This window comes from Pelodiscus sinensis, chromosome 32 (assembly GCF_049634645.1).
Source record: "Pelodiscus sinensis isolate JC-2024 chromosome 32, ASM4963464v1, whole genome shotgun sequence".
Classification (NCBI taxonomy): Eukaryota; Metazoa; Chordata; order Testudines; family Trionychidae; genus Pelodiscus; species Pelodiscus sinensis.
Genome location: NC_134742.1, coordinates 2504989 through 2527232, shown reverse-complemented (window position 1 = coordinate 2527232; position 22244 = coordinate 2504989). Strand labels below are relative to the sequence as shown.

Below are 22244 nucleotides of genomic sequence, written 5' to 3'. Positions count from 1 at the left end.
AGTTACCAGAGTTGTGGGTCTGGGTCTTGCTGCTCTTAGTGCCTGCAGGGTACCCCTTGGCAGGGTCTGAGGAAGCCAGCCAAGGATTCATTTAGCTGCTCAGGAAACTCCCTCCTGGTTCTGGTAGATCATCTGAGCCAAAGAGCAGGGCGAGCTGAGGCCCCCCTCCCCCCCCCCAACCAGGAGCTTTGTGGGCAGAGCCCTTGGGGCTCTAGAGCTCTGCTGGGTCCTTTCCCTCCAAGTCCTAGTGACCTGCCATGTGGCAGCTGCCATCTGAGCCCTACCTGGCTCCCCTTCTGAGCAGTGTGTTCCTGTCCTGCCCTGGGATGGGGAGATGGAACAGGCCCTGAGGGAGACTTAGCTGAATGCTAGAGAGTGCAGCAGAGCACTTAGCTCCCCTGGGAAATAAGCTGGGCCATTCCCAAGGCAGGTGAGTGTGTCCTGGGATCTTGTACCAGAGCCCAGTCTCTGCAAGGTGGGGATGGAGCTTCTCTGGGTGGGTGACTCTGATCCTGGCTCGGGAAGCAGTAATGGCCCAGACCTTAATGACTTGATCAGCACTTGATTAATTGCTCCCTGAGCAGGATTTCCAGTTTCTACAGCTCATGTGATCTCCTGGGTGGAGCGAGGGGAGGAGCTGCGGGTCCCAGTTCTCCAGGGCTGTGAAGAAGGGAAGATCATCAGCAACACCCACACAGGTGAGCAATCTGCTTAACCAACTCAGAAACCAATTTCTGTCGTCTCATAGCAGGTGTCACTTGTGCATTTTCATCAAGTCACCCTGACCCTTCAGCCTGTCTTCAACTCCAGTCGGGGGTGTGTGTGTGTGGGGGGGGTGTTATTTGGGGTTCCTTTAATCCAAAAATCTCAGTAGCTTTACTCTGTGTGTCAGAAATAAATCCAGGGAGACGTGGCCATCTGACCGATAGCTGGCTGGCACAAACAGGACCACACAAGAGCTTTCATCTACACCAGCGGTTTTCAAACTTTTTGGGCTCCAGAGCCCTTTACATGCGTAAAAATATATGCGGCGCCCCAGCGGTCCACTGATTGTATGTGCTGTACCTATCAATGTTTCCAGTTTGTCAACCTCACGGAGCCCCTGGAGATGTATCATGGAGCCCTGGGGCTCCGCAGAGCACAGTTTGAGAATTACTGATCTAAACCTACATGTTACTTAATCTCCAGCACTTACACTCGTCTATAACAGGTTAGTAAAATGCCCCCAAACTTCAATAATTCCCGAAGCCGGGTAAGGTTTTTGAGCTGGGGTAATCCGGCCCACCAAGCTATTTGACCCGGCTCAAGACCAGTTTTCTTGAGACCCCGAAGCTGTTCAAAATGGCTGGCGACTCCCCACTGTCAGGGGTGCGCGGTGCTTAGAGGGAGCTGCCAGCCTTTTTCAACAACGAACACGCCCTGCTGCCTGCCATAAGCCAAGTCTCCTTTTCCCCCTCACCAGGGGCGAGTGGGGTGTAGAGGGAGCCTTCGGCTGTTTATAATGGTTGCTGGTTCCCTTTAGGTGCCGTATGACCCTGGCAGGGGATGAGAGAGTTTGTGTCTTCCCTCGTCCCGAGACCCCGCTCCCAGCTGCGATGATTAGCCTGTGACAGAGGAGTGTGCAAAGTCTCTTCCCTCCGCCCCTCCCAGGGCTGCACGAGGGAACCTCCTTGAGCAGTTTGGGGCTGCTACAGGAGGGAGCCTGCCTTGGGGACTCTGTTGGGCTGCTGGCTAGGAGCAGACTAAGTTAAGTGACTCCTGGTCAGAGCCTGCCTCCAGCACCCCAGTCCCTCCCATTTCCAAACTCTCTGCCCCAGGCCAACACGCAAATGCTCTGCACTCACATCCCGCCTCAGGTCACAATTCCCTCCCAGACTCTGCAGCCCTCTCCACCAGATCAGAATTCACTCCTGCACCACTACTCCCTCCAGGACCCTGCACCCTAATCCCTGGCCCCAGGTCACAACCCCTCCTTCACCCACACTGCCTTTCTGACCCCATGCCCTGTCCTGCACCCCAGTTCCCTCCCCCGAGCTCGCTTGTGCACCCCACACTCCTTATATAGATATATGTGGCCCTTGACCACTTTCTAAAATCTTAGAGTGCCTCCCCATCAAAAATGATTGCCCACCTCTGCTCTTGAGTGGCCCAGCGGTAGTTTTCAACGAGACAATCTTCCTCCTGCTGGTGGAGACCACAAGATATATCCAGGGGGTAGACCCTGGCAAGCCCCTCCTGAAGAGTCCAACCATCCCTAACTTGTCATCCCTGTTTATTTGTTAGTATTACAATAATACGTCATTTCGGGGAAACTTCCTAAGCAAGCAACAATAAAGGTTAGGCAGGAGGTTACCTTCCAACCATCTGCCAGCCAGACACGATTTTTCAGAGTCTGCCAGCCTAATAGACACACCCTGAGGGCACATAGATGAGCTTCTCAGCAATTGCTGCAGAGGTCTCTGCAGGAAGGATGTGGGTTTTTTTCTGTGGCAACCAGCTCCTTGCCCCCCTCCCCATCTTGGTTGGATGCTAAAGCCCATTTGTGGCCTGCTAGCAGCAATAAGCAGAAGGCTTCACACACGTCACTGCTTTGCCAATGTTTCCCCGCAGAGAAGGATGGATTCTCTCCTCTGGGGAAGGTTTTGTGAGGAAGGAGGGTGAAATCAGTTAATGATGTTTCTGTGATGGGTTAGATCCCAGAAATCCATTTGGGGTTGTCCCCGGTGGGGTGATCAAGCCATCGACACCCCCCTTCCTGCCTTCAGGGGCGCCACACCACCCTGTCCTTCTGAGCCAGAAGCTTTGGTCTGCCCCAGCCAACTAGAGAATTGGGGTACCGCCCCCAGCGGAGCAACATACACATTGAACCAGTTCAGCTCCAGTGGGGCTCAGCTATAAGGCTTCAGCACCCAGGAAACCAACCCACAAAAGTAACCAAACCCCCAAATTAATCAGTCACACCCTGTGTAAAAGTGTTACACAGAGAAAGCTCATAAGTTCACCCCTTTTCAATGAAAGCAATAAGAACATAACATTCGAACAAAAGAACAACCATAGTGGGTCAGACAAAAGGTCCATCTAACCCAGTATCCTGTCTGCCAATACTGTCTAATGCCAGATGCCCCAGAGGGAGTGAACAGAACAGGTAATCATTAAGTGATCCCTCTCTTGTCATCCAGCATCCATTCCCTGACAAACAGAGGTTAGGAACACCATCCCTACCCATCCTGGCTAATAGCCATTGATGGGCCTAACCTCCATGAATTTATCTAGCTCTTTTCTGAACCCTGTTAAGTCCTGGTCTTCACAACATCCTCTGGCAAGAAGTTCCACAGGCTGACTCTGTATTGTGTAGAATAAATACTTCCTTTTGTTTGTTTTAAACCTGTTACCTATTAATTTCATTTGGTGACCCCTAGTTCTTATATTACTAGCCAATTAGCCCGTCATAAAACGGGATTTTCAGGTCTCTCTTCCACGTCGGTCTTCTCTCCTGAGCCTCCGGTCTCTCTCTCTCTCTCTCTCTCTCTCTCTCCTCCTACTACCTCCCTCCCCCTTCCCCAGCTCTCCTCCGCCTCCTGCCTCTCTCTCTGTCTCTCTCTTTCTCTTCTCCTCCCCCTCCCCCTTCTGCCTCTCACTCAGGAGACCATGGAGCCCAAACGGCCCGTGCTGCATGAGGAGCGTGGAGCCCAAACGGTCGCTTGAGCCGCTTGCTCCCACACGGAGGCCTGGCTCAGCGGCGCAGAAGTCAGCCGAGCTCCATGGCGGGAGGGGAAGGGGGCGGGGTGGTGATGTTCACAGCTAGTGGGTGGGGCCTGGAGCCGCTGTCACGCTGCACGTCACCGCCCCGCCCCCCTTCGCTTCCCATTGTGGCACTCGGCTGACTTCTGTGCTACTCAGCCGGGCTGCCGCGGGGGAGCAAGCGGTGGAAGCGGCCGTTTGGGCCCTGCACTCTGCATGCAGCACAGGCCGCCCAGAGGGAACAGCCAGCATTTTGGCGTTACAGACTTACAGACACTGGGCTAATATATATATGATGGGATCAAGTAAATAGCTTTTCCTTATTCATTTTCTCCATATCTGTCATGATTTTATAGACCTCTATCACATCCCCCCTTAGTCTCTTCTTTTCTAAACCTAAAAGTCCCAAGTCTGTTTAATCTCTCTTCATATGGGATCCCTTCCAAGCCCCTGATCATTTTTGATTCCCATTTGTGAACTTTTTCCGATTCCAATGTATTTTTTTTAGATGAGACAACCACATCTGTATGAAGTATATTCAAGATGTGGGCATACCATGGATTTATATAGAGGCAATAAGATATTGTCTGTCTTTTTCTCTATCCCTTTTTTAATTATTCCAAACATTCTGTTTGCTTTTTTGACTGCTGCTGCACATTGGGTGGATGTTTTCAGAGAACTATCCATAATGACTCCAAGATCCCTCTCTGGAGTGGATATAGCTAAATTAGACCCCATCATTTTGTATGTGTAATTGGGATTATTTCTTCCAATGTGCATTACTTTGCATTTATCAACATTAACATTCTTTTTGCCATTTTGATGTCCAATTACATAGTTTGTAAGATCCTTTTGAAGTTCTTCACAGTCTGCTTTGGTCTTAACTATCTTGAGCAGTTTAGTATCATCTGCGAATTTTGCCATCTCACTGTTTACCACTTTCTCCAGATCATTTATAACCTGTTGACTAGGATTGGTCCCAGTACAGACCCCTTAGGGATACCGCTAGTTACCTCTCTCCATTCTGAAAACTGACCATTTATTTCTAACCTTTGTTTCCTGTTTTTTAACCAGCTATTAGTCCATGAGAGGACCTTCCCTCTTATCCCATGACAACTTACTTTACTTAAGTGCTTTTGGTAAGGGACCTTGTCATAGGCTTTTTGAACATTTAAATACACTGTAGCTACTAGATCTTCCGTGCCCACATGTTTGTTGACCTCCTCAAAGATCTCTAGTAGATTTCCCTTTACCGAAACCATGTTGACTTTTCCCCAACAAATTATGTTAATCTATGTGTCTGACAATTCTATTCTTAACTAATTTCCCCATCACTGACTGTAGATATGCGTAGTGGTTGCTCCCTAGATATCAAGCCCAGTGTAAATAATTGTTAATAAACAAAAGTGGTTTCATTAAGTATAAAAATAGGATTTAAGTGATTGCACATGAAAACAGTCAGGTCAAAGTAAATTACTAATTTTAAACAATATACACTAGCTAATTCCAGTACCAGGTGGCATAGTCATGAAACTGTCTAGGATCAACCACTGTTTGGGATCACAGGAAAAATGGAAACATTATTAGTGGTTGGTTTGAGACTGTGTCATTCAGAATATGTCTACACAGCAGGGCTAAAGTCAAATTAAGTTACGCAACTCATCTACATCAATTGTGTAGCTTACACTGAAATAGCTTTAATTCAGTTTTCAGCACTGTCTACGCAGCAGGAAGTCAAAGGAAAAACACTCTTCCTTTGACTTCCTTTACTCCTCATGAAATAAGGGTTACCAGGAGTCAGAGTAAGAAGTCCTCCAGCTCGACATTATTTCAAAATAAAGACTTGTTTTGTAGATGCACATGATGTCATTTCGGCATAACATCAGTTATTCTGGAATAATGCTGCTGTGTAGATGTACCCTAAGTTCCTAACATATCACTAATGTCCCTCATTACCACATTTACCTCATTACCACATAAACAAGTCTACACTTCATATGTCTAATTTCACATACAAGAATGATACATGCACAAAAATAGCACATACAGATTCAGCAGATTATAGCCTTAAAAATTGTATGTTACATATCCTGTAACATAGAAAATTGAATACCAATTTTCATAAAGCATCTTTGAGATAGGCTCATCTCAAAGATGCTTTATGAAAATTGGTATTAATAAGCCAATTTTCCTGAAGCTGTGACAGCAGTTGTTTGGGTGTTATCTCCCCATTTTCCTGTTGCCCTTTCAGCTCAGCACAGAGAATGACTCTTGTCTGGTTTCTGTCTCTGTCCCAGCAGGTGATGGAATGGTGAGTGAGAACAATGAGGAGAGTCTTCATGAGGAAAGTCCGGAACAAGTGGCTCCACATGGGATGTTACTGGGAAGATCTAAAGGGCATGTTTCTCAGAGTCCTGAGCAGGGAGAGACCTGTGAGAGTCAGCCTACTCCAGAAAGGCAGCAGGGAAACCATGTGGTGGAGGGACAGGATAAATCCAGGGACAGGAGCAGAGGGGTAAAAAGGAACAAAGAAACTGTTCTACAGAAAATCCCCCATCGAGAAGGACCCTACACTTGCAGTGATTGTAGGAACAGTTTCCAATGTAGACAGGTCCTCATTTTACATCAGAGAATCCACACAAGTGGGAACCCTTTCAACTTGTCTGACTGTAAGAATAATTTCAGTCAGAATTCAAAGCTTATTTCCCATGAGGGAATGCATCCAGCTGAGAAAATCTGTGACTGCACTGCCTGTGGGAAAAGCTTACATTCCCAATCAAGTGTTACTGAACACCAGAGAAACGACAGAGTAGAGAAACCCTTCATTTGCTCTGACTGTGGGAAAAGCTTCAGTCGGCGCTCAAGTCTTGTTAGACATAAGAGAATACACACAGGAGAGAAACCCTTTAACTGCTCTGCCTGTGGGAAAAGCTTCACGCAGAGCTCAAGTCTGAACATTCATCAGAGAAGCCACACAGGAGAGAGACCCTTTCAGTGCTCTACCTGTGGGAAAAGATTCAGTCGGCGCTCATTCCTTATTCAACATCAGGTAATACATACCAGTGAGATGCCCTATAACTGTTCTGACTGTGGGAAAAGCTTCCAGCAGCGCTCAAGTCTTATTAGTCATCAGAGAACCCACACAGGCGAGAAGCCCTTCAGCTGCTCTGACTGTGGGAAAACCTTCAGTGAGAACACAAACCTCATTCAGCATCAGAGAATCCACACAGGGGAGAAACCCTTTAGCTGCTCTGACTGTGGGAAAAGCTTCAGTCGGCGCTCAAGTCTTCTTCATCATCAGAGAACCCACACAGGTGAGAAACCCTTCAACTGCTCTGAGTGTGGGAAAACCTTCAGTCAGAACACAAACCTCATTCAACATCAGAGAATCCACACAGGGGAGAAACCCTTTAGCTGCTCTGACTGTGGAAAAAGCTTCAGTCGGCGCCCATGTCTTCCTCATCAGAGAATCCACACAGGGGAGAAACCCTACAACTGCTCTGACTGTGGAAAAAGTTTCAGTCAGCACTCAAATCTTATTAATCATCAGAGAACCCACACAGGGGAGAAACCCTACAACTGCTGTGACTGTGGGGAAAGCTTCAGTCAGGTCTCAAGCCTTATTATTCATCAGAGAACCCACACAGGAGAAAAGCCCTTCAGGTGTTCTGATTGTGGGAAAAACTTCAGTCAGAGGTCACACCTTGTTAGACATAGGAAAACCCACACAGGAGAGAAATCTTATAACTGCTCTGACTGAGGAAAAAGGTTCAATCTGAGCTGATAGGCTTTTGAACATCAGAGAACCCACATGGGTGAGAAGCCTTTTAATGGTGCTGTCCTTAGGAAAATGGGCTTAATTTGCTGCAAGGATGCTTTAGGTTGGATATTAGGAAAAACCTCCTAACTGTCAGGGTGGTTACGCACTGGAATAAATTGCCTAAGGCGGTTGTGGAATCTCTATAATTGGAGATATTTAAGAGCTGGTTAGAGAAATATCTCTGTGATGATTTAGATGGTGTTTGGTCCTGCTGTGAGGGCAGGAGGCTGGACTTAATGACCTTTCGAGGTCCCTTCCACTTCTAGTGTTCTGTGATGCAATGAAAAAGACATTTATTTCAAATGGTATAAAAGGAAAGTGCTAGAAATGGGAAAAGTAGTCCAGCTTTCCAATTGCCACAGGTTGGGGAAAATTCTTCTAAACACAAACTGGAATGGGTGACAGAGTTTGCACATGACCCCATTGTAATGAAAACTGACTTGGTGTTGATTTCAACTGCCTGCTTCCTCAGCCTGGGGAAGCACCCAAGCCCCTGGGCTCAAAGCTGGGAAGGAATCATCTCCCTCCACCCTCTCCCAGGCTGTTTTGTGTAGTGGGAAGCACCCTCTGGTTGAGCCTGCCAGATTGGGCCCTTGCCTGCCTTCCCCTGACTTGTGAATTGCACTGGGGGCTAGGGGATAGCCAAGAGCCTGGGTGCCTACAGTGAACTTCTGACTGTGATATGGAGCCTGTCCTTTACGTTTCTGTAACAGCTGACTCGAGGATGGCTAATGTGATGCCAATTTTTTTGAAAAAGGATCCAGAGGCAATCTCAATCATTCCTTGTGGGGAAGTCTGCCTTCAGTACCAAGGATATTGGTTGAAGTAATAGTAAAGAACAGCAATGCTTTCTGTAAAGAGAAATCATGCCTCACTGATCTATTAGAATTCTTTGAGGGGAGTCAATCAATATGTATGCTCCAGTGGATACAGTGTACTTAGACTTTCAGAAAGCATTTGACAAGGTCCCTCACTAAAGGCTGTTAAGCAATGGAAGCTGTCATGGTTGTGTGGGAGAATTAAACCTGACAGCACTGCAGTGAGCTATTTTGTATGTCCAGCCATTGGTAGCTGAAAACCAGATATTACATAGCTAGGACTAATATTTAGGATTTTGAGAGTCAAGGCCAAATACCTGTATGTTTCCAGTTTTGCTAATCACAATGGGACAAAAAGTTAATGTATTGTAACAGGAACGTTTCAGCAGCTCACCTTGGTTTTAAGTGTCTCTAATGTAAGTATTGTTATAGCTAAAATGCTTTATTAATAAAAATAACGTACACAAATCCATGGGCCCGGATTTAATGTATCGACGGGTACTGAGGGAGTTACCAAGTGTCATTGCAGAGCCTTGAGCTATTATCTTTGAAAACTCATGGAGATCGGGAGAGATCCCGGAAGATTGGAAAAAAGCAAATGTAGTGCCCATCTTTAAAAAAGGAAAGAATGACAATCCAGGGAACTACAGACCTGACAGCCTTACCTCAGTCCCTGGAATAATCATGGAGGGGGGACACTCAAGGAATCCATTTTGAAGCACAAGGAAGAGGGGAAAGTGATCAGGAATAGTCGTCATGGATTCACCAACGGCAAGTCGTGCCTGACTAATCTGATTAGCTTCTATGATGAGGCTCTGAAGATTTGGGAAAGTCAGTGGGTGTAATATACCTTGACTTTAGCAAAGCTTTTGATACAGTCTTCCACAATATTCTTGCCAGCAAGTTAAGAGAATATGGGCTGGATAAATGGACTGTAAGATCGATAGAAAGCTGGCTAGACTGTCAGGCCCAATGGATAGTGATCAATGGCTCAGTGTCAGGTTGGCAGTCAGTTTCTAGCATAGTATCCGAAGGATCGGTTCTAGGGCTGGTTTTGTTCAAATTTTTATTAATGACCTGGATGAGAGGATGGACTGCACCCTAAGCAAGTTTGCAGATGACACTAAGCTAGGGGGAGAGGTAGATACACTGGAGGGCAAGGATAGGGTCCGGAGTGACCTAGACAGATTAGAGGATTGGGCCAAAAGAAATCCGAGGAGGTCCAACAAGGACCTATGAGGAGAGACTGAGGGATTTGGGTTTGTTTAGTCTGCAGAGGAGAAGAGTGAGGGGGGATTTGATAGCAGCCTTCAACTTCCTGAAGGGTGGTTCCAAAGAGGATGGAGAGAGGCTGTTCACAGTAGTGACGGATGGCAGAACAAGGAGCAATGGTCTCAAGTTACAGTGGGGAAGGTCTAGGTTGGATATTAGGAAAAACTATTTCCCTAGGAGGGTGGTGAAGCACTGGAATGGGTTACCGGGAGGTGGTGGAATCTTCATCACTAGAGGTTTTTAAGTCTCGGCTTGACAAAGCCCTGGCTGGGTTGATTTAGTTGGGATTGGTCCTTCCTTGGGCAGGGGGCTGGACTTGATGACCTTCTGAGGTCTCTTCCAGCTCTATGATTCTGTGATTCACCTGGGCTGGGAGGAGCAGATTGCATAGTGATAGGTGGAGAAGGGGAAGTGGGTGGGTGCAAGGGATCTGTGCAGTGAGGTGGAGGCAGGGAGCAGTTTGTTTGGAGAGTCTGATTCACTTGCTGCAGTCTTCTCTGTGGCAGGATTGGAGGAGGTGGGAGAGCAGGCTGTATAGGGTGTATATATGCCAGGACATTTGCATGATTACGTTTCAAACAAAGTTTACATAGGTTTTAGAGGCTTAAGGTAAGAAAGAAAAAGATTCTTTTAACATATTTTTGGAGGGTTGCAGATATCTAAAACTGTGACCTTAATGATTTTTTTAAAAATCCTGTGTTACTAATTAATACATGGTATATTGTGTTGCATTAAAGCCAGATTTTAGCTAAGAGGTAGACTTGTGGCTCTTATGAGTCAGAAGTAACAAGTACTAGGTGCTATGCTCGTTATTTTGTAGGATGAAACTTTATTTGCAAGCTCTTTGAAACATGCATCTGTCTACAGCACCTGAAGCCATGTGTTAATTTGTCCTGGGGCTTCTATTCTTTGAGTTTTGTTTTCTGTGTGTGTGTGTGTGTGTGTGTGTGTGTGTGTGTGTGTTTTGTTTGTACTGGTGGTGCACATCCACACTCAATATTGGTGTTGTACATAAGAAAGTTTAATCCACCCAAACAGAAATTCAACCCACCTGAGACTACAACATGTTAGAGGGAACACTGCCCCTAAGCTCAGTTGTTGCAGGTGGCAGACAGCCGGGAGTGAACTAAAGCAGCACAGGGCTGCATGTAGCCATGTGTCTGTGCAGAAAGAGGAGCCACAAAGAACGAGAGAGCTCATTTCTGTCTCAATCGGGGGCCCTTTTGTGTGAAGCACATGTGATAACCCACTCTGCTGGTGGGTTCTTCTGCCCCTCCCCAGGGATGCCACCCATTTGGATGGCACTTGCCCTGATACTTACGGACAGGCCCACCTGCATAAAGCAACAGTCCATAGAGACCCTTCAGTACTTCAGCTGACAGAGCAGAGGATTGTAGTAGGTGCTTAGCAAGTGACCCTTAGGTGGTTGGTTTGACTCTGGCTCCGAGGAGAGCTTCTTTCCCTCCCCTGGCGGAGGCAGGGCATGCTGGCTCCTTGATGGAGCAGCAGGGAAGACAAGGCTCTTCCAAGAAGCACAACTGGGCTCCACACAGATGCCAAACAAGGGCTCAGCCTCAAGGACAAAGGCTTCTGCCAAAGCCCAGGATTGAACGAGGCATCTTTCGATCTTCAGTCTAATGCTTTCCCAACTTAGCTACTTCTGCACTTGCTCACCTGGCTTTGGGGCCCCCACTTCTCTCTCGGGGATGTTTTTCTCAGCTGCAGTGCACAAGAAAAACTATTGCAAGTGGCCCTGCAAGGCAAGATGAGTTTTGCCTGCCTCTCACAGCTTGACTCACTACTTTGCCCCATTCCTGCCTCCCTTCCCGGGCTGACACTGTGGGTGAGAGGGACTATGGCTTCCAGTGGTAGGGAAGATGGGTGGTGAGACACTGATGGCAAGAGGGTCCAGCTGCCTCTTTAACACTCGGGCTGCATCTAGACTGGCAAGATTTTGTGCAAAATCTTGCCGCTTGTCTACATTGGCCGCAAGTATTTGCTCAAGAACACTGACTTTGTACTGTACAAAATCAGTGGTTCTTGCGCAATTACTCTGATGCTCCTGCTCAGGGATAAGCCCTCTTGTGCAAGTGTTCTTACTCAAGAGGGCAGTGTAGATAGGGACAGGAATTTCTTGCGCAAGAAAGCCCCGATGGTGAAAATGGCCACCAGAGCTTTCTTGTGCAAGAGAGCATCTACACGGACACGGGATGCTTTTGTGCAAAGGCACATGCCAGTGTAGATGCTCTCTTGTGCAAATACTTTAACGCAAGAACTCTTGCATTAAAAGTATTTGCACAAGAGAGCGCCAGTCTAGACGCAGCCAGTCTGTTTCCCTTTCCTCTTTTGACCTCCCTGCCTAAAGCAGTCAGATAAAGGAAGACTTGCTGCTACTGAAGAAGCTTGAGTGGCCAATGTCAGCTTGAACCCCCCCATCTTGGGGTTATCACGCTAACCAGCTGAGCTAGACAGCCCCCAGTGGGCCCTTTCAGAAAAAGGCTGCAGGTGGCTACAGGAACATTGTGGGCTCTGGAACAAGATGGGTGAGTCAGGGCAGTTGCTCACAGCCTCAGAAATAGCAAAACACAGATTTCCTGTGAAAGGTAAAACCTCTCTGCAGTGTCAGGCCCTGTCACATGCTAGGTGCCATCCAGGTGGGCGGAGCTCAGGTGCCAGCTCTCGCCAACTAACTGCCAGAGTCACAATTTCTACTGTGCTGCTCAGGAGAAGAGGAAAAGCCTCTTGGGGAAATAGCTCCTGCCCCACCTCCCATGGAGCCTCTTGTGTAGCAATGGTCAGAGGCCTCACTGGGGGATTAGCCCTGATTGCCTGGCACCTTGTGATGTTGGCCACAGAGCACGTGCTGGTCTGGGAGTGGGCTGAGTGGACATTTGGGGGTGGAGAGCAGACTGGCTGTGATCTTTGTGGAAGACCTCAGGCAACACTTAGGCATGGTCCTCCCCTCCTCTTGCCCTGCCTCAGTTGCTCTGTGACTTTTGAGCCTTCCCATAGAACTGCCATTGCTCCATGTGCCTGAAGGAGGAAAGGTGGGTTGGGGGCCAGTCTCTGATTTTGCCTTGACTATTCAGCCTGGCCCTGCTGCTCCTTCCCTGAAATAACCTGGGAGCAAGAGGAAGAGCCTGGCAGTTACAGGGACCAAACATGTGGGCATCAGGTGAAGCAGTGCAAGATACAACCTCAATCCTTCTCAGTTTCTAGCTGGACTGTTGAATTCTAGAGCCCCAACATGCTGCAGCCACCCCATTGAAGCAGTCAGGTCAAAGACCTAACTCTAGAGGGTATAAGTCACCCAGCAGGAAGGAAAAGACTCACTCTGGGGCATTTAAGCACAAGGAAGCCAAAGGTTTGGCTTTCCAAGGATTTGCAGCAAACCAGCATTTCACCAGTAAGTCCCACTGAGGGTATGTCTACACTACAAAGTTAATTCAAACTAACGGATGTTAGTTCGAATTAACTTTGATAGGCACTACACAAGCGCTCCGCTAGTTTGAACTTCTACGAGGACTAAGCCTAGTTCAAACTTACTAGTTCGAATTAAGGGGTGTGTAGCCCCTTAATTCGAACTAGTGGGAGGCTAGCCCTCCCCAGCTTGCCCTGGGGCCACTCTGGCCAACACCAGGGAAACTCTATTGCCCCCCTCCCGGACTCCTTAAAGGGGCACAGGCTGGCTATGGTGCCCGTGCCAGATGCAAGCCTGCCAGCACCCAGCCAGCAGACCCTGCACCTGGCACGGCTTGAGCCAGCCACCCGATGCCCCCCAGCCCTCCCCCTCTTCCCGGGACCAGGCTGGTGGCTCCCGGGAGATTGCCCGGGACCACAAGAGGTGGGCACCCGCCTGGTCTAGTGCGGACATCGTGGACCTCGTCCACGACCTCCACACTAGGCACAGGAAAGTGGCCGTCTAGGGCAGGAGAGCTGCCAGCCTGGCCACCCAGGAGCAGGTGTGCATGAAAATCAAGGTGGTCCAACCCTAGGGACCCTTGAGGGGATGGACCGAAGACAGTGACCAAGCCATTTGTCTCGTGCCATCCCTCTCCAGCCTGCCACAAACTTTGGGCAGGGACACCACTCCTACCCCCTGGCTAATATCACTCCATGGACCCAACCTCCATGACGTGATCTCACTTCTCTTTAAACTCTGTTCTAGTTGTAGCCTTCACAGCCTCCTGCAGCAAGGAGTTCCACAGGTTGACTCTTTGCTTTGTGAAGAACACCTTTCTGTTACTATTTTGAAGCCTGCTACCCATTCCTTTCCTTTGGTGTCCTCTAGTCCTTCTATTATGGGAACTAATGAAGAACTTTTCTTTATGCACCCTCTCCACCCCACTCCTGCTTTTATAGATCTCTATCATATCCCCCCTCCATCTCCTCTTTTCTAAGCTGAAAAATCCCAGTCTCTTTAGCCTCTCTTCATATGGGACCTGTTCCAAACCCCTCATCATTGTAGTTGCCCTCCCCTCTCCCACCCTCTCTCTTCCCCTCTCCCACCTCCTTTTCCCAGTCTCCCCCAGTTTTGTTCAATAAAGAGAGATTCTATTTTTGAACACAATTGTCCTTTATTTAGTACATCAAGAAGGGGGGCTAGAGAGGGGTAAGTGGAAGGAGGTGAGGGAGGAATGGGGTACGAGCCCTCGATGGGGAGGACTGGGCTGGCTCTGCGGGCTTCTGGGGGTGGAAGCTCTCCTGCAGCCCCCCAATTGACCCCTCTCCCCAGATGGCAGCCTGCGGCAAGTGCAGCCGGTCTGATGGCCGAGTGCTGTGATGTGCCCAGTGTGGGTACTCCGGGCAATCCAAGCCAGGACTGCTTTGCAAACAGGGCACCCCTGAGAACTGTCTGTCTGGGGTGGGGGTCAGGTCCCTTTAAGCACAGCCCTCGGCTAGCCTGAGGCAGCAGCTCCACGCTCTAAGTCCTCCTCTGATGCCCTGCCGGCACTGCTTCCGGCCATCCTTAACCCCGGTTCAGGGTCCACTTAATGTGGACATGCTAGTTCGAATTAGCAAAACGCTAATTCGAACTAGTTTTTTAGTCTGGATGCATTAGTTCGAATTACTGTAGTTCGAATTAACTAATTGCCATTTTCGCGATCGGGGCTTTTTTGCAGAAAACAAATCTTAGCAGTCTACACTGGCCCTTTTGCGCAAAAGCTTTGCGCAAAAGGGACTTTTGCCTGAACAGGAGCAGCATAGTATTTCCGCAAGAAGCACTAATTTCTTACAGTAGGAAGTCAGTGCTTTTGTGGAAATTCAAGTGGCCAGTGTAGACAGCTGGCAAGTTTTTCCAGAAAAGAGGCTGATTTTCCGGAAAAACTGGCCAGTCTAGACACAGCCTAGATGTTAAAAGCTTCAATTTCCCTGCCTGGTTTTTAGCCAGGGACTTTTTGCACACTCTGCAAACATGCTACCCACTGCACTACAGAAACCAGCCTGCTGCTTTTTGGATTCTTTTTTAAAGTTTTCTCAGGAAATAGCCAGGATGCTGGGCTAGATGGGCCTTCGGTCTGACCCAGTCTGGCCGCTCTCATGTTATGTGACTTTCTGTTTTTATTCTGTCTGGGGAAGGGAGAATGAACCAACTCCCTGAATTGCACGAAAATTTGGCAAATTAGGAAAATTGCCTGAGAAAGCTCAGCATTGCTGAGAAAAAAAGCCCAGACCCTCACCTCCCTGGTGGTCTAGAGGCTTCGATTCAGGGCTCTCACTGCTGGGCTGAGCTTTGATCCCTAGTCAGGGATCACAATCTCACCTTGCTGAGAAAAGCTGCAAGGACATTGCAACCTCAGTGAAAGATGCAGGGGACCTTTGATGTGACAGAACACTACAGGGACATTTTGCACCTTCTCCCTCAACAAGGCAAAACAGGGCATAAAACCTGCTGTCTGCAGAGCTGGGTGATTCCAGCTGCCCTTGTCCTTTCACTAGTGGGTAGAACTGAAGGGCTCTCTGGCACACGCAGCAATACTGCAGCACACGTGTCATTCCATAAAGACACCGAAGCGCTGTTCTCTCGTGAATACCTGGCATTTGCTCACACAACCATCGCTGCAGAGGGTCAGCGATTGGCTTTTACTGGAACAAAGGCACTGCATGTCTGCTGGGAATTAAACTTTTTTTTCTGTTCTTTGTGCTGTGAGTCTCACTCCTCTTTCTCAGGTGCAATTACTGCAAAGGCCAAGGTGGGTGAGCTTCTATTGCCCCCCACTTCGCCTGGGGAGAGAGACAACCAACAGGGGGCAGGCAATGGATAGTTGTTCCCCCTCAGAATCCTTCAGCAGTAAGACCTTAGGAATGGAAGCAGCTAATTACCCTTCTCTTCTGATGTTGAATTTCAAAGACTTGCCTCTAGAGGTGGGTGAAAGGGGTTTTTGGCTGAGTATTTTGATAAATGAACTACTTCGATTGATAAAAATGAAATGAAATGAAAATGCAAAAATGCAAAAAAAAAGGGTAGGGGACACAGAATGAAATTAATAGACAACAGATTTCAAACAAACAAAAGGAAGTATTCTTTTTCACACAATGCACAGTTAAACTATGGAACTCTGTGCCACTAGATGTTGCGAACATCACAATTACAAGAGCAGTCAATAAAAGCACTAACTAGTTCAAGCAGGATCAGTCTGACCCTTCTGGTCTTGTGAAGATTAGGCCCAAGAATGCTTAGAACCTGATCTATGAACTGTGATGTCTCTGTATGTAGCTGAGGGCAGTATCATTGAACAACTCTCTGCTTGTGCTTGCTTCTCTCCTGATAAGAAGCCTTCACTCAGTGACTCTATAGCATTTGCTGGTAGTCTGAGTACTTTGGAGTCCTCTTCTGCTGCAGGATTTCTGAGCAGTGCAAGGAAGCCAAAGCACTTCAAGTGTGAGGGCTTTATAGCCAACCAGCACATTCCACTGAACTATTCAGAGTCCTGAGTGTTACCCATTACACCATGGGACCTACAGCTAGTGCTTTTGGTGGGCACCTGTGACTCTCAGCTCTCTGGCTGGCCCTCCAGCTGCTCACTCTATCTACCTTTGACTTGTATGCACATTCATTTTCACTTAGTATGTGTGTTACTCATAGTTTATAGAGCAATTCATTGTTAAAATCAGTGCTGATAACAATGTTCCAGGAAAGGTGAATTCCTCTCCTGCCCAGAGTAACAAAGAGTACAGGCAGTCCCCGGGTTACGTACAAAATAGGGACTGTAGGTTTGTTCTTAAGTTGAATCTGTATGTAAGTCGGAACTGGCCTCCAGATTCAGCCGCTGCTGAAACTGACCGCCAGTTCTGACTTACATACAGATTCAACTTAAGAACCCCAAGCGCCCCCAAGTCAGCTGCTGCTGAAACTGATCAGCAGCTGATTCCAGGAAGCCCGGGGCAGAGCAACTCTGCCTCGGGCTTCCTGTAGTCAGCGCTGGTCAGTTTCAGCAGCAGCTGACTTGGGGATGCCTGAGGCAGAGCAGCCGGGGTGCTGCTGTGTTGCTCCAGTAGCGCCGCTCCTCGGCACTACTGGATCAACCCAGCAGCACCCCAGCTGCTCTGCCCCAGGCGTCCTGATTCAGCTGCTGCTGAAACTGACCAGCAGCGGCTGAATCAGGACGCCTGGGGCAGAGCAGCTGGGGTGCTGCCGGGTTGGTCCAGTAGTGCCCAGAGCGGCGCTGCAGGACCAACCGGCAGCGCCCCAGCTGCTCTGCCACAGGGTCCACAACAAAAGCCTGGTCTGCTGGGGGGGGGCGCACTAGCTGCGCCCCCCCCCCCCCAGCAGACCAGGGACACGGGGAGCAAAACCTCAGAGGCACGGCACCCCGCCACTGCTGCGGCTTTGCTCCCGGTGCCCCTGGTCTGCTGGGGACCGTCTCCAGCAGACCAGGGACACCGGGAGCAAAGCCGCAGCCACGGCAGGGTCTCGCGCCTCTGAGGCTTTGCCAGAGCAAAGCCTCAGAGGTGTGAAACCCCTCCGCCTCCCCGGCTTTGCTCCCGGTATCCCTGGTCTGCTGGAGACGGTCCCCAGCAGACCAGGGGCACCCGGAGCAGCTTTTCTCGCCCCGGAGGTCGAGGTGGCGGGACCGCTGCGCTCTGGGCGGTCCCGCTGCCTGCAAGCTCCAGGGCGAGAAAGCCCCATTCGTAAGTGCGGATCCAACATAAGTCGGATCCGCGTAACTCGGGGACTGCCTGTAACTCTTACTGTACAGGAAAAAAAGGCTCTGAGGCTGTTTCTGCAGTACAGTAGTTATGTTTGCTTAACACGTAAAAGGTCCTTGGTTCAAAAACGGTGTCTTCTCTTATTGCAACTCCCCTTGGTGTCAGGATAAGCACAGCTCCTGCTGCCTGCCCTGTGCCTGGGATAAGCTCAACACCCATCTGACAGGAGGTGGTGACATCAGCTGAGAATGCACCTTGGTGTCAGCCTGGGGAAGGGAGATGAGTCAGGCCAGGCACCTGTGGGAGGCTTGTGGCTTGGCTTTCGCTGCCTTTGGAGGCTGGCGTATGGGGCCGGCTCGTCCTGCTGCCTCCGTTGTGAGACTTGCCCAAGGAAGAAGCAAGGCAGAAATGGGGCAAGGAGGAAAGTCAAGCTGAGGAGGCAAGGCAGAAACTCAGCACCTCAATGTCACTAAGCAGGGTAAGCCAGGGATGGCTCCTTGGAGCCCAGGAGAAGAGGGGGGTTCTGGGTGAAAGGAAAACAAGCCAAGCTACGTCCAAGTGGGAATGAGACAGGGCTCCATTGTGACCCAGCTAAGCGAGTGGTGGTGTGGTCAACAGACTCCCCAGCTGTAGGACCCAGGGTGAATAGGGCAGCACTCAGGGCTCTGACTCCTGCAAGATGAGTTCAAATCTCAGTGGGAGCTGCTGGGGCTGGGCTGGTTGCTGCAAAGGCCTCATGCGTCACATGCTTTGGCTTGTCCTCAGGCTCACCAGAGAATTTTTTGTCTCCTGCCTTGTCTGACACCCAATGGAGCTCGGTGTCTTGTCTGGCTGCCTCGCAAAATCTGCAGCAACTCAACCCCCAGGCCTTCTTCCAAACCATTCTGGGGTATGTGGAGGAGCAGCTGCAGCTCCTGGACACCAGCGTGCCCCACTGCATCTGGCATCTGGACACCAGAACCGACTGGTGGGACCACATCATCCTGGAGTGCTGGGGAGACCAACAATGGACCCAGAACTTTAGGATGAAGGACTTCTTCCTGGAGCTCTGTGAGTGACTCACCCTGCTCTGTAGTGATGGGACATGCACATGAGGCCCACCATTTCCCTCCAGAAGCGTGTGGCCATCACCCTATGGAAGCTCTCCATGCCGGATAGCTACCGATCTGTGGTGAACCAGTTTGGCATGGGGAGATCCACCATCGTAGCAGTGCTCATGCAGGTATGGCAATCTCCGGCCACTGTGCCAGGAAGGGGAGGGGAGTGCAAGGAGGGAATGGGCTGCCCTAGGGAAAGGGAGGGGAGGTGGTGAAAGTCCCCTCACCAGGGGGATTTGTTCTGTCTCCCCTGCACTAGGGACTGCCTGTGGTGGCCAGGATTGCAGGGGGGTTTGCTCCTGGGTGGTGGGGGCATGGGGCAGTGGCGGGGAAGGAGCACTCAGCCACCCTGTCACTTCAGTGACTCTCGGTTTTGTGTCCCCCTCTGCAGATGGTCAAGGCCATCAACAAGAGTGCTGCTCTGCAGAGTCATCCACCTTGCCGATGTCAACGCGGTCATCGAGGAGTTTGGTGCCCTGGGTTTCCCCAGCTGCGGGGGGGCTATCAACGGGACATACATCCCAGGCCTCCCTCTACATCCATGGTCACCAACAGGTTGATCGCGAGGCCTTGACGAGTTGATCGTGAGGCGTCCGGCCCTATCCCCTATTTTCCACCCACCTCCGAGAAGCCACACTACCTCCCTCCAGCAAAAATGGAAGTCCCGCAGCTTAGCGCCATTTCCGGGGGTTCCAGAAGTGCGCTGGCTGCTCTGCCGGGCACGCTGCGGGAGGGGGCATCGGCCCCAGAAGTGCACGGCGACCTCCCTGAACCAGCACAGGAGGGGCACAAACAGTCTCTATGATGTGCCCCCTGGGGGCTTGAGCCTCATCCCTCCCACATGTCCTTCCACTGACTCCTCCCTCACTCCCTTTCCAGATGTACAATACAAGACACGTGTTCAAGAAAACAAACTCTCTTTATTGAACAAAAATGGGGTAGCAGGGGGAAAGAAACTCAGCTGAGACTGGGGAAAGAAGGCAGGAGAGGAGAGAGGAGGGGTAAACCTGGGAGGAGGGAGCTGGAAGGGGGAGGAGAAGCTCAGGGTTGGGGTCTCACCGGCCCAACTGTCTCCCAGCACTGCAGGTGCGGGGGCCTTGGTGTTCCTGGGGGGGGGGGAGAGGGGGTGGAAGGTGTGGAGGAAGAAGTGGGAGGAGGAGCGGTAGCTGGGGAGTCAGCAGGGGCTGGAGCGGCAGGAGGCAGCAATCTCTGCACCAGGGTCTGCAGGTGTTCACAGATGGCACGGCCCTGGGCAAGCTGCTCCTGCCAGCTCTCCCACCTGAGCTGCAGGTCTCTGTGCACCCAGTAGTCCAGGGTGCAGTACAGGGCTCGCAGCGCCCCCAAGTGCTGCCGCTGGTAGTCCTCTTTGTTACAGGTCAGGTGCAGAGTGCCCAGGTGTGGGAAGATGTCCCACATGGGGTGGTGCACCCTACACTCATAGCTGGTGCGGCTGTGAAGAAACAAGAGGAGTGGCCAGTTATCCCTAGGGACGCAGTGAGTGAAGCCCAGCCCCGCTCTGCAAGGCGAGGACGACAGTTCTCCGTACCATCAGAGCCGATGTGCTTTGCACGCAGGCCATGTTCGGGATGTCCTTCTATCCCTGGAAGTGGGAGCTGGCCCGGGACTGCACCCATGCCCCTGTGCTGTATATAGTGTAGTTGTGTGGGGGGGGGGGGGGGAAGATGTCCCCTGCCTCAGTGTAGAGGGGGCTTGTGGAGGGAGGGCATCCTGCTGTGTCCCATCCCAGGGTCAGGCGCATGTCATATGTCTTCACCCACGCGTGTGGGTAACACGCCAAGGCCCCTGTGTGGTAGCCAGCTGGGGTCACGTGACCCTGCCCAGGTTGTGCCCAGTCCCAAAGACCAGTCACTTACCCCAGGTTATTTGTGTGGTGCTGCATGAAACACGGGAGATATGTTAGGATCTTGTTAACTTCAATACTATAAAATTGCCAGGAATCAAACCAGATAGGTCAGGCCTCCTCTCCGCGGCTCAGTTATTCAATTAAGCAGTTTCTGGCCAGAAACCAGCCAATGGGAGCTGCTTCTTTGAGTAACAGGCAGCCACGAAGAACCACACCCCCTCTCCTCGGCTCAGTTATTAAATGAAGTAGATGGCCAGGCAGGCTGGCTGGCTAGGAAACATTTTAAGCTCTGCAAGTCTTAGCTCTGCAGGCAGGCAGGCTGGTTTGGCTGCTGGCTGGTAAGTCTCCTGGTCACAGCCTGCCTCTGGCACCCCACTCCTGCCTGCCATAAACTTCTGCCCCCCCACTCAACATACCCAAACCCTCTGTCCCCCTCTTGCATATACCTCCTCCCAGATCTGGGATCCCAATCTCCTCTCTCAGATCACAATCCCTTTCTATCTTAGGTCACACCCCAAACCTCTAAACTCCATTCCCCTGCTCTAGGTCACAACCACCTCCTTCACCCAAACTCCCTCCCAGACTCCAGTCTCCCTCCTGCACCCCAATCCCTTACGCAAAGCTCCTCTCTGCACCCAACTTCCATCCCAGACCCTGCATCTCCTCCATTAATATCCTCCCTTAACCAAAATCTTGGAGTGGTCCCCCTAACACCCTCAGACAGATCTACATGAGCACTGCCTCCTCCACATGGTCCTCCCGTTCAAGTCCACTGCTCTACCAGCTGAGCTATTGGGGAATCTGCAGCAGCTGTTAATGAGGCAGACAGCTCAGGTTTAAGCCTCAGCGCAAAACCTTCAGCCAGGCCCGTGTTGCTTACCTCTGCACAGATTCAAAGGGACGAGGAAGTCCTGTTGCCTCAGGAGGAGACAAGAGGCCTCATCTCTCACAATTTTGCCCTCTACTTCCACATTCTATCAGTGTGGACACTCTTATTTCAAAATAATAAAGCGCTATTTTCATGCGCTTTTTATGTGTAGATGTACTGTTTTGAAATACGCTATTCTGGAAGATATCTTCCAGCATAGCTTATTCTTAAATAAGTTTGCAGTGTAGATAGTTTGTGTTTGGTCCTGCCATGCAGGTGGGGGACTAGACTTTGATCTCTTGAGATCCCTTCCAGTTCTAATGTTCTATGATACTACGATAAACCAACATTTTCATGGAGCCCTAAGTCTACTGTAAAAAATGTCCTCTCCCAGGTTTAAAGGTTATACAAACCTTCAAGTCAGGATATATCTGTTTGGTTTTGTCTCTCTATACGTTACAAAAAAATTCCTTTGGGACAACAGAGTAATGTCATCATGTCACTCAGCATTGCTTCACCCTTAGCCACCAACCTTCTCGCTCCCTCTTTCCTTCTCTCTCCCTGTTGCTCTAGTGGGGCAGGAGCCTGCACGGCCTCCCCCTCCTCAGGCCAT

The 22244-nt window shown here is 50.1% G+C and overlaps 1 pseudogene; it reads left to right on the top strand.

The window, feature by feature from the left end:
- Window positions 1-22244, top strand: part of LOC102453899 (uncharacterized) — a 49266-nt pseudogene that overhangs the window by 2049 nt on the left and 24973 nt on the right.